The sequence below is a fragment of the Argopecten irradians genome, chromosome 8 (assembly GCF_041381155.1).
Source record: "Argopecten irradians isolate NY chromosome 8, Ai_NY, whole genome shotgun sequence".
Taxonomy (NCBI): domain Eukaryota; kingdom Metazoa; phylum Mollusca; class Bivalvia; order Pectinida; family Pectinidae; genus Argopecten; species Argopecten irradians.
Window position 1 is genome coordinate 31,898,825 of NC_091141.1, and position 13,063 is coordinate 31,911,887.

The 13,063-nt window shown below is 36.1% G+C and overlaps 1 pseudogene; it reads left to right on the forward strand.

Annotated features, from left to right (window-relative positions):
* The first annotated feature begins 1,415 nt into the window (after nt 1-1,415).
* On the forward strand, nt 1,416-3,765 carry LOC138330102 (tripartite motif-containing protein 2-like; annotated as a pseudogene).
* Nucleotides 3,766-13,063: the final 9,298 nt, after the last annotated feature.

Below are 13,063 nucleotides of genomic sequence, written 5' to 3' on the forward strand. Positions count from 1 at the left end.
TTTATTCATATTGCCTGGAACTTTACAAATCATCTGTGGACATTCAATTTCCTTGTGGATTTGTGATTATTGTTAATTTGAAACCTGGAAGGATCAAGGATTATACCAGGACATTCGCATACAGATAAGTAACACTTTAAATCATCGTACTACTCTTGTACCACCACCAATTACTTTAGACATTGTAAACCATCTCTGTATAATATTGTACATATAATTAAACTGTGTTTTGAATTTAGCTGCTGGTTTCTCCTTTCTGTTATTCGTTAATGTAACAACATTCTATTGCGGGAACTTATTCACCCCTGAACTTTCATAATGGACGGTACTAGTCCTTTTATTTAGAAGAGTCTAAATACAATACAGGGCGTGGATGAGTTAACCATCCTCGATTCTTAATCCCCTCTCTCCTTCACCACGCCTCCATTTCTGTGTTCATGCATGAATGATAACCGATATCGGCCATTTTTTGTCTGTCGTATCCGATATATACACAAGCTCTCTGATGGACTCCTAGGAGCGAAGTGTGGGACACCAATCAGTAGCTTATATACAAATCGGAGTCGACAGAACACAAAATGAAGAGAAACGGTGATCATTTGTTCTGAATGACAATAAATGCGAGCGTGGGGGATCGCTAAGGGATTATTTTATGTGCAGATATTGTATAAGGAGTGAGTTTATTTGAGGATCTGCACTTCAGGGATGCATTCGTTGGTAATAGATGGCGATTTTAATTCGGTACTGCGCTCATTAGGGGAATCGTGACCCTGGGGATACCAAGCGTGTACTTTTTCCGACTAAACGATTTTTACACGCAATCCTCGTAATTCAACTTTCGATATGAAATAAAATTCCGGCCCATATTCCCATCATATCCAGTACCAGTGAACCAGTATGGATTGTATTCAATGTAAGCTAAAAATATTCAGATCTGGATGATTTTTTGTGGTGTTCAGAGAATTTAAATTAATTACCCCCATTTTCTGGAATGAGTTTAACCATCCTCCATTCTAAAAATCTCGTGTCCTACTACCACCACCTCAACCTTCAGTATCATTTATTTATCAGATTAGGTTATTAAACTCAACCGTCTCTCGGGACAAGGACTCGTAATTATTGACATTCCATGATATTCAGAATATGTACATGTACAATTCTCGGGGAATCAAATTTCACATTGCATGAAGTTATTATGTCTTAAATATTAAGTCTTAATATCAACAGTTACGTACAACCGTAGCGCCATTCAGTATATGTTGAAATGAAACCCGATAATAACTATCATATGAACACAACTTATATATAAATCGACATTATTACAGAGGACAATAATATCAAATACCAAACACTTCATGTGTTATTGTGTTATATAGCTACATCATCAAATAAAGAATATATTTTATGTACCGAAACGTAAAAAGCTGTATCGTTGTTTCAGAATACATGATCATCAACTGAAAAAGTCATGGCAGAAGGTGGTCCCAATCAGGTCCCTAAAGACGATACACAGTCGAACTCCCACCAACTCCTGGAGTGTCCGATCTGTCTTGAACAGCTTCACCAGCCAAGATGTCTACCATGTCACCATTCTCTTTGTCAGGAATGTCTGAGTACTTACATAACCAGTGAGGTGTCGGGGAAGAGGGATACGGCGACTAGCTTTACTTGTCCGGTATGTAGAAACACTTACTCACCCTATTGATAAGACTGAGGATAAGGACAAATGGGCCGAGCAGTTTCCTGTAGACAAAGTTGTCATGGAGTTGATACAAATGAAGAGAGGTACAACAGACAGTCACTACTGTATGTTTTGCGAAAAAACTAAAGACAAGAAGGTTCTGGCTCAGTTCTGGTGTAAACATACCCAATGTTTGTTTTGCGAGTCTTGTAAACTAAATTACCATGACATCATACACACCAACTGTGATGGTATAGATATACGAACTTCCACTGGTAAACTCCTACCAAGAACAGAAAACACGGACCAAGAATTGCGACAAACACAATGAGAAAATCGACTACTTTTGCGTCGACCACAAAGTTTTTGGCTGCAGCAAATGTATAATTGTCGGTCACAGGAAATGCAACGATGTAGCAACCACTGAAGATTACTGTAGTACATTGGACAGAAACTCAACAATCAAAGAAACGACTACCTATCTACAAGAGGCTACTGACTCCCTGGAATCGGCGGTAAAGAGCTTCCAGCAATACTTACTAAGCATTACAGACGACAAGGAGTCGGCATTACAGAGCATCGACGATATGGAAGAACGGTTTATTCAACGAATGAAAGAAATGAAGAAAGAAATCACAGATGATTTGATAGCCAAGTACAAAGTGGAGAGTGACAATCTCAAGGCGACAAGTCAAACGTGTGAACGACTGAAGATCGCGATGCAGAACACAATGGAATCGACTGCTGTAGCCAGGCAGCAGAACGACCACATGGGGACGATTCTATTGTACCAGAGAGGACAAACAGAACTGGATGCTTGGAAAGATTTAGTCAAAGAGATGAGGATAACGAGCTCTATTGTCAGTCTTAAGCACGAAGCAGAACTTGATGGAAATAAGTCTGAACTTTGGTAAAATTGTCGTCCAGAAGCAACAGAGACAATTTACAGATGTCCCAGGCCTAACAAAACCTTTATCAGAATGTGAACTAAAGGAGGTAAGAAAAATGAACATTAAAATGGAATCAGATCTGTACGATTGTACTGCTCGTGGAATTGTTATCACTCCTGACGGCAGTATTGTTGTAGGAGATTATAACAATCAGAAGCTGAAATTAATCAACACTGACGGAGAGATGTTGTGGTTGAGTTGAAGGTGAATGGAAAACCTTGGGATTTGTGTTTGGTAGACAACACTACTGTTGCAGCTGCGATAGGTAATGGTATACATGTGGTGACAGTTACATCCTCTAAACTTACATTATTGAATGTAATAAACATTGGGAAAACATGTCACGGTATAACGTACAGAAATGGAGAGTTCATTGTGAATACAGGTAAAGAAGTGTACCGGTGACAAAGGACGGTAAGACACAGATGTTACACAGAGGTACTAACAACACTATATTCACGTTAACCCAGGACCACCGTACCGGGACTCTCTTCATCCCTTACTTCAACAACACTGCTGGCAGTACGACCATCGGTAGTCTGTCTACTGACAATCTACACAAGGATGTGTTGAAGGTCGGTGTAGTACGTGAGGCGTATATGGAGTGGACGTGGACGGGGAGGGTAACGTCTATGTCTGTGGATGTGAGTCAAACAACGTGGTACAGATGTCTGGGGACGGGACAAACGTCAGGGAACTGTTAACGGCAGCGGACGGTATCAGCAATCCACTAGCTATATCCGTGTATGGTGATAGGCTTGTCGTGACGTCCTGGTCAGATAACAATTCTATTCTCTTATTTCAGTTGATTTGATCACTAATGATATATCCACTTTTGTGATGACAGTTTCCCTACGTAGTGACGTATCACTTTCAGGAATGTTAGGTTGATACCTTTCCGTTGAACCAAACTTCATCAGTTTCATCAGCTTAAAAAATCATGGTTATAAAAATCTTACGAGAAGCATTAAGTTAAACCTTTAAACTACTTTAAGTGAAGTGGAGTTCAGATATGTTTGGTAAAAACAAACTCCTTTATTTTTTATTATTTTTTGTTTTTGCTGGATGTTTGTACCGTCCCTTTATGACAGGAAACTGTGACAGAATGTATAATAATAACTTATCCATAATAATTATGATACAATTGTCCCCACCGCGTCATCAATTTGATTAGATTAATTGCAATTAAACAAATTAATGGTATTTTTTATTTGATGCTTTGCATCTTAACATTTGATCTTAACATTTGGCCCGTAATATTTTGTTAAGTTACATAACTTTTAATATCAAGGTTGTCTGTTTCCTTCCTATGCTCTTGTCCGCCTGGGGAGGGGAGTATATATTGGAATGTCGTTGACATCAGTTGCACGTGAGCCATATGCACTACAGCTACGCTATCTATGATAATGCGTCAGATAGATTTGTTTAACTTTTTAGATTAGAAGTATTCATTATTTTTGTTGTTTCTATTTGGTTTCGTAAAACTCAATCATTATCATCATGTATGTGTGTTAAAAGAAAATCTTTCTTTAAACATAAAAACTAAAATTCATTATGATTTAACGGTTTATTTCAATGAATATTGAGTTTTACGAGGAAGTAGTGCATATCGAAATAGCCTGAATGCCCACTTTTGGCCCGCCCCTCAGGCCCCCGGGGTCAGCCAAAAAATGTGTACAATTTTGAATCTCCATCCAGGAGAATGCTTCCAACGCAATACGTTCAAAGAACAAGTCGGTCGGTCAGATGTAAATAGTCAAATTAACCCCTTTTGACCCCGCCACTCAGGCCCCAAGGTGTAGAGTCATAACTTAAAGATGGTATCAGTGAGATTTTGATAGATACTGGTCAACGATTATTCAGATGGCGATTTTTGACGGACGGACTGATGCCATTGGTACCGCTTAAGCAAATGGTCTTTTGGATTAGTCGATATAGGGAAATCCCGTGAGTTTTAGAAGTTTCAATATGTTTTAGTTTATTGATACATTGGTTGAACATTTCTTTCGAAGATACTCTGCTTTCTTATGTCTTGATCGAAAGTTGCTGATATATTTAGCAGTGGCCGGTCTTTTCCTTTATCTATTTATAATTTGTATTTGTGTTATACAATTTTATCTGTTAAATATCTTGAGATTTTGCCCTTGTAGTACTTTAACATGTCACTAGTGTAATATATCTAGGAGCGATGTTCATTGGCTGTGTCGAACAGGAAAACCATTGTGACGTCATGATAGAAGCAATATAGTGACGTCAGGATTTCGAGAAAGAGGACACAAAGCCAAGGCTCGCAAAAATAAAAAAACTTCCGAGACTTGTTTCATAAAACCTCATAACATATATGTAACTCATTGAAGATCACATATTTGTTTCATGTAAATCATATTTATTGTGTAACACTTGGATATGAAGCGAAATTATAAAAAAAAACAGTAGTTGTTTGAACCGCTCTGTATTCATGTAGACCCATTTATTCGTCTCGACTATTTTGAAAAAGAAACACAACAAGAACGATAAATTACATTTTTTAGGATGAGTATTTTATTATGCTACAAGTATGATTTTTCTAACACAAATTCACACTCAAATGATTACTGTGACAATTCATAAACGTATTTTATTTTACTGAATCTAGAGTATTCCTTTAAATCGTTAAATCGTAAATCGCATTATCGGAAAAAAAACCAGTTATATTGGAAATTAGATCAGTCGGTTTTGCTGTGATAATCAAGAAAGACCCATGGTGGATGAAATACGTGTGAAATGTTCAAAAACTCGCTACGCTATCCGCCATTACACATTGTGGTCGAACTTCTTGTATGCGAACCCTGTCCCTTGCTCGTAGAGTAATGCAACTTTAGTCTAGAACTGCTCAAATTGCTCAGGACAGTAGTGTGTTGACTTTATTAGGTGAATTATCTTGCCACAAATCATTATTTATCACCTCCTCAGTGGTTATGTAGTTCTTTTGTTTAACGTGCGTGACTTTGGCTCTGATATGCGTACAGCGTACATATTGAACCTGCTTTATCGTATTGATCAACGATTGTAATTACAACGGTCTCAATTAAAATACTAAACAATGACGTGGAATTTGTCAAATATTTTATGTTTTATGTTGCATAAGAAATGTAGAACAACACGTTTATGCCATAATTTTGCTTCTTGCTTATGTAAAATAATTAGTGAATTGTCTCTTAGAATGGACAAACGTCACAAACATGGGAGCATGACAATTCTGATCTATCAGAGTTGCTTCCCTTCAGTCAGTACTGACGGAGAGAAACGAAGGGAAGTAACTCTGGTAGATCAGATTGAATATGACGGACCCTTGAAATGAGAAGTTGAATGTACATATACCACTGTGGGTTTAGTGTGTTTATGGAAATTAAATGTATGTTTCAAACCGATGAGCTCAAGATAATTAAAAGATATCATATAATAATGACGATTTTTTTATTTTTTTTTCTAAGAAATTACTAATGGAAAAGTCAGTGATCCGGAAGATATGTAAATGTGTTTGATCATATGTTATTTACTTCACCACTTCTTGACGACTTAGAGAGAAATGTTTCCTTCTTAATGTATTGCAGTTAAAACCTGTGAAATCCGGCAACCTGGCTATAGCGGTGAATATATTGGTCCGACGACATCCGAATTACACAAGTTACAATATACGATATGACGGTGCAGGCAGTTTCCTACAAACACACCTATAGCTATGTACTATGAAACATTCTCATTCTGGTGACATTTTTTATATTAGTTAACATAAAATGAAAGTTGATTATAATAACAAAATTTTATACATAACATCCTAAAACACATTAATGCGTTTGAGTTACAAACACAATGCCACATATACACCAGCACAGTGTGTTTGTTAAATGAAAACACACTACAAAAGTTTTTTTTCTTTTTTTACTTTTTTTTGACACCACACGCATGCTATTGGCACAAATGTTCAACCAACGGATACTATAATAATACAAAGACATTTTATACACGGATATGAAGGATAGGGATATTCTACCCGAGAGTCACAAAACGTTGTAAAACCTGTGGCTTTTCTCTCACACCTCCAATTTTTATTGTACTTTTACTACTATGGACTATCCGCCATTTTGAAATAAATTCGAAAAAAACCGCGGCTGGGAAGTCAATTCTTCATACATGTGTAAATGATAAATTACGTGTTAATTTCGTTTTTTTGTGTCTTTCATTATATTCTCCATCGATATAAACAGCGGCAGTGATTGGTTAAACAGCGATATGTGACCAGGAAACAAATATCGATTACAGTTCTTAGAACCAACTTCATTCCATTTTCTCTGTCGAGTATTCAAATTTGGATGTTTATTTGATATTTAGGTCCACAACTTGCATATCATTTTCATATAAATAGATACATCACCACCTGTGCTCTCTGGCCCATCACGTCTAATACAGCAGCACCCTGCAATATCAAATTGTATTTTGTTAACCAAGTCTCCAGCATACATACATGTACAATATTAAACGTGTTATCCAAGCCCATTATGAGGTAAGTCTCCCAAAACACGCACCACGCACTTCATATACGCAACACATCATGCATATGGGAGATCGTCCTTACATGACCTTTCACTGAAGCATGCTGCCAAAGACACCAATCAACACACCTCATCCGGTCACATTATACGGACAATGGACGAACCACCCATCACACTCTCTAAATGCTGAGCGCTAAACAGGAACAGAAACTACCACTTTTATCGACAATGGTGTGTCTCGGCAAGGGGACAGAACCCAGAGTCTACCCCAGAGGGTCGAGCGCTCAACAGGCCAAAAGTGAAGAGCTGTCAAGGGAAACGTTAGCAAGAAAAGATAATATCCTAAATTTAGTCATCTTTTACGGTCATGCGATAAGGGCAAAAGCAATCCTATTACAATTTGTAAAAAAAAAAAAGAAAAAAAAAATATTTAAATCAACGTAAAATGTATATTGACAGAGTAATAAAATGAACATTTGTAAATGTCTATTTAACGACCACAGATATGTAACAGCGACAGCCTTATCAAATACCGTTATCGAATAGCCGCAACACGTAACCCAAGGTCTCAACGTATAACCAGAAGGAATTACAGTAATTAGAATAACCTATAAACCGGAAGTGTACCTATTTCCGTTGCGGGTTTAGCTAGTTAGACCAAAATGCTTCTTCATCGTTATATCTATTGACGTCATAAAGATAATGGATGGTTATTATCAACCAGTTACGATCACCATGTTTCAGATTATGGATTCCATCGAGACGTAGATTCCGACGACAAACGAGCCAATATATTGATGACAGAAAGGAAAGCCGACGCTTTTGGTAGATTTTTAATCTTAAAGAAAACTGCTCTGGATTTTCCCCATTAAATTCAAAAGTTCTAATCAAAAAATATGTTGTGTCATAAAGTAGAATTTTACATGGTAAATGATCAAAAAGCTTTGAGAGATTATTTGCTGAGCTGTTAAAGGCTTAATTACTAGCTTTCTGAAACGGGTTTTCATTTTTGAAATTGGAATAGAAAACGAGATTGGTAATTTTGTTGAGACAGCACAGCTTACCCTAATAATTTAATTATCATCGCATTTTAAGCAATCTAATTACAATAAATTAAATGTTAATTTTCATAAACCGGGTCTTGTGCATGCTTCAGTGAAATAACACTATAAAAAGGGCAATAGTTCCACTTTACATAAACACACAACACGAACATACGGTAATCTCCCAAAACACGCACACAGCTTTATGATACAAGAAGACACAACTCGAATATACCACAAATTCAATTTCACCACGCACTTCATATACACAACATACATGGGAGGCCGTCGTTACTTGACTCTGGCTGTTAAAAGAACGTTAATTGAATCAAACAAACAAACATAACAGCAGAAGTAAACGGTACAAATTACGTGTAAACTATTTTTGAAGAAGCTAAATACCCTTCATCGTCGGAGACACAGAACTCCTCGGGGAGTAAAAAGACCTCTAATTAGAAATACCCCAACTCCAAAGTCAAGAACAAAACGAAGTATATTTACATCACCGAAGACGAAATCGTAGGCCTAGACATTTCAACTCCAAAAAGCAAACCGATGCAGCAACATGTTGGCATAGATAAGTCTACACAAACAAAGGTGACATCAGAAGATTTTGAAGTAAAGGTAAATTCATTTCTGATTGTGATTAGTTAATATGAACACATTTTATGTACGAACACGTTCATTCATTTAAATTTACTACTTTATCAAGACACAGAACACAAATGCACTCGTAATATATATATATAAACAGTAACAACGAACATATATTATTGTGCATAATTATACAATATTTGCATTAAAATATTACATGGCATAAAATTAATATATATACCGGTATATATTTATTAATGAATTACTATACATCAGTACAAAGTATATACGTATGTAGTAATGGATATGTATTATTGACCGTTGGTTGGCAATTTGTGCCAAGTCCCTGGCACTCAAATCACATGTTATCAGACAGTATGCACTTTATAATACCCTGTTACTATGTAAGGAATGTGAAATATATGTTTTGTATAGAGGCCGCGGTGGCCTACTGGTTGTTTCAACATTACCATAAGCCCTCCATCTCTGGGTCGTGAGTTTTCCATTCCCGGCCAAAACATCATGACAACAACAAACCACATACACACAAATATTTTATCAGTTTTTGAAGAATGTTTTGTCATTATTAACTAAAGTCCTTAAACCATAACTTAAAATCAGATGATATGGACATATACAAAACAGTACAAGTATTTATTTTAGTTTTTATAGGCTATCCATCTGACAGATTTGCCCCCCCACTCCACCACACACACACACACACACACACACATACTTTTATAATGATAGACATACATGTTTGAAAATTAAATAGATTAGTTACACTATTATGTAAGTAATGTTTTGTTTTATTACAGATTACTGTGAAGTACAGTGGGGTTGACAGGTCAATGATTGTTAAAGATGAAGCCATGGTGGCAGCATTGAAATCTATGCTTAACAAAGCAAGACCATATGCGGTAACTAAAAACTTAAGTAAAAATGAAGAGTATATGCAAGCAATAGAGAAAATTATGCAGAGTAAAATTTCAGGAGAGGTTTCTGACATCCTGAAGAAATCTGGACAGCTATTTCAGGGCCACTCTTCAAATTCAGAAAAGCTTTTAAGCTTTGATTGGAAACAATGTAAAAAAGAAATGGAAAGCAAAGCACCCCATCTATTTTCCATCCTCAACAGTGTCATTTCCTCCAAGAAGAAAAAATCTCCCTCGTGCTCTCACAGCTGCTGCCATACACATCTTTGGCCGGTCACAGAGGATGTCTCAACTACAATATATTCTGGGTCTTACTCTGAACAAATGCGGATTGACAAAAAGAGGTATGGAGTAAAACTGCTAGAAAATTCAGTACCATTTAGGAATTATATATGTACTGACCATGAAATATATGCTAGATTCCCCAAACATGTACTCTCAGGGTCAATGAATGATATACAGTATTTCTGTCACCTAGGTTAATTCCTAATATAAAGCACTAGAATTCACATGAACTTGTGTATATTTTGTTATGTGCATAAATAAAATTCTAGCTTCCAAAACTGACCAGCTTCTATATGATAGGGTACAATGTGACATTTGTAAATCATGTACATAATTTTTGGCTTATTTCAGGGTATGACGATCCTTAATGATTGGGGATCACAATGTCCCCATACGAGCATCAACAAGAAGCTGGAGTCAGCTCTGTGGAAACAACAGGAAACAAATATTTATAGAACTGTCACCCAGTAATGTCAAGGAAGTAGAGAAAACCCATCTCACTAGATCTCGAGACATCTGGTAAATATTATATATGACTAAAATGTTGTTTTCTATCATTTACACTATCCTTTTCTAACACTTGCGTTACCGAGCATGTCATTGCCCCCTTTGTATTTAGCACGGTTTAAAGTGGAAATAACCACTTAAAGAGTAGAGATAATATTAAAAATCTATTCAAAACCTTTTAAAAAACTGTTTCTAATGCACCATATCTTTAATATCCGGACAATATATACTTATATCACCATTCTCCTTGAAAAACTGATATTGTAGGTAAATGTAGAAATGTAAATTGTATTATATAACTATCTGTAGACTGAATACTACACTTTGAAAAATAAATCATCGTCGTTCTAACGGACTTTGCTATGTACGTCCGTTTATCAACGACATAGCTAAGTCTATTATTACGTCATTAGCATAAGTCATTATTTATGGAGGACAACTTAAGTTCTTATACAAAAACGACATATGACTAACGTCGTCTATTACAGACAATACTTAGTCCGTTATATTGAGGGTACTATGTCGTTATAATCTCACAGACCAAATATTTTTTTCAATGTGACCCCTAACAAGCTTCTGTAATATTCTACTTTTTTGTCACTATATTCGTCATAAAAATTTATGATTGTATCTTTCGAATTACATCTCTGTACATACATTTAACATTTGTCTGTTTTTCAGTGTTTGACAACAACTGCAACTTTAAACAAGCAGGAAAGTTTCATGAGCATTGGGTTAATGTCCAACAATATATCAGGTGATTGTCAGGAATATTGTATTTGGAAATAGGCAGTATATCCCCCCCCCCCCCCCCTGAATCGTCTGAAAGTTCATGGGTGTCAATTTATAGATAAACTAATACTATAGCTAGGAACTATAAAGTCTAAATATTTAAATGGAGGTTCTATTTGTGGGTATCATAGGTCACCATTTAATATATTATGTACAAAGTCAAAGTGATTACAGTATATGGTCACCTCATATCGTTTCCTCACTGTGTTAGTGTTCATTTATTTTAATTTTGTGCATAAACTCATTATTCAAATATTTTTCAAATATCACTTTTGCTTTCAGTCGTTTTGACAGTATTTACTGAAAACAAAACTGTTCTCACATGCAAAACAATATGGATTATGAACCTTCAGGTGATGATATCAAACCATCTTTCAGGCCTAAAAATTATTAATGTGTTGCCTTTTCAATTATTTATCACATTTTTGTAATTCACTCTAAAATAAACCAACTTCTCAAGATACGCAAATTTGATATTTGGACTAACCGAATTATCAAATTGGGAATGCCCTCATTTGACCTTCTTTGATTTGTACAGTGATCTCAAAATGCATTTATTACTTTTTGTCACCACAAAACTAACTACAAACTTAATATTTACACTAGGGAAATGCATTGCTGTCATGCATTTTAGAGGGGTCGTTACTGACCTGGTCAGTTGTTTACTCTATATAGTTTCTTATCATATAAAAAACAGAAGAATATAAGGACTGTATAAACTTGTTCGTATCCTTTTATTGTTAAAAGTACTCACTTTTTTTTTTGTATGTATGATCGCCCATTTCCCAGACAATTGGGGTGACAGCTGGAACGGATTTGAAAAGAAGAATAGTTGTTACTCAGACGTGAATGAAAACAGCAGATGTAGTGGAATAAGTGTTGTCTCTGATGCTTCTGAAAATGTAACACACGAGGAAGAAAAAAAACTGGTAGTAAACGACTCTGAGACCAATTTTGAAGTTACTTGGTGATAATGCTGGATGTTTTAGTTTCTCCAACTAATATGGACTGTATGATCGTCAGCGAAAAAAACACTCATGAAGTTTTCTTTTTACTCGTCAAAACAGAAGAACAACGTTTAACATGATTACTGATAGATCTGCCAGCACTGCAACAGAAAGAAAGGAGGCCATAACTGGATTTGCCTCCTTCCGAATGGATACCATCTCAAGACCACGTTACAAGTCTCTGTCACAAAAAATCTCGACCTTCCAATGTTAGTTCATACTTGCTCCTGAAAAACTGTTGACTTTGTTGAAACTGTGGACTAGAGGTGTTCTCCAAAATACATTTCACATGACTACATCGGAAACAGAATGTAAGCCAAAAAACTGTCACTTCTCAATTGTGAGACTTAATTGATTGCAAAGCCAGAAGAACAAACTCAACAAGGAATGATCTCGAAATTCTACAAAACGTGTGTTGCATGACATATACTCGATTCCGCATTTCATTAAATAGACATTTTGGAAATGGTTGTGTTTGGTGGTGATGTTCTTACAAACAGAGAGAGCATTCTTACTGCACAAGAAGCACAAATGCAGAACTCTCCTGGAAAATACCCGCAGCTTTAGTGGTGTTATACACAGACCTGAAAGGTCTTCACAGAGAGTTATGGAACTTTCTATCGGGTATAAAACCAGCTAGATAGATTTCGGGTTGCCAGTGGAGCGAGTATCTGTACAATCTGTTGGCATTTTGTTGCGGAAAAGCACGCTAAATTATTTTGAGTAAGTTCAAGAAA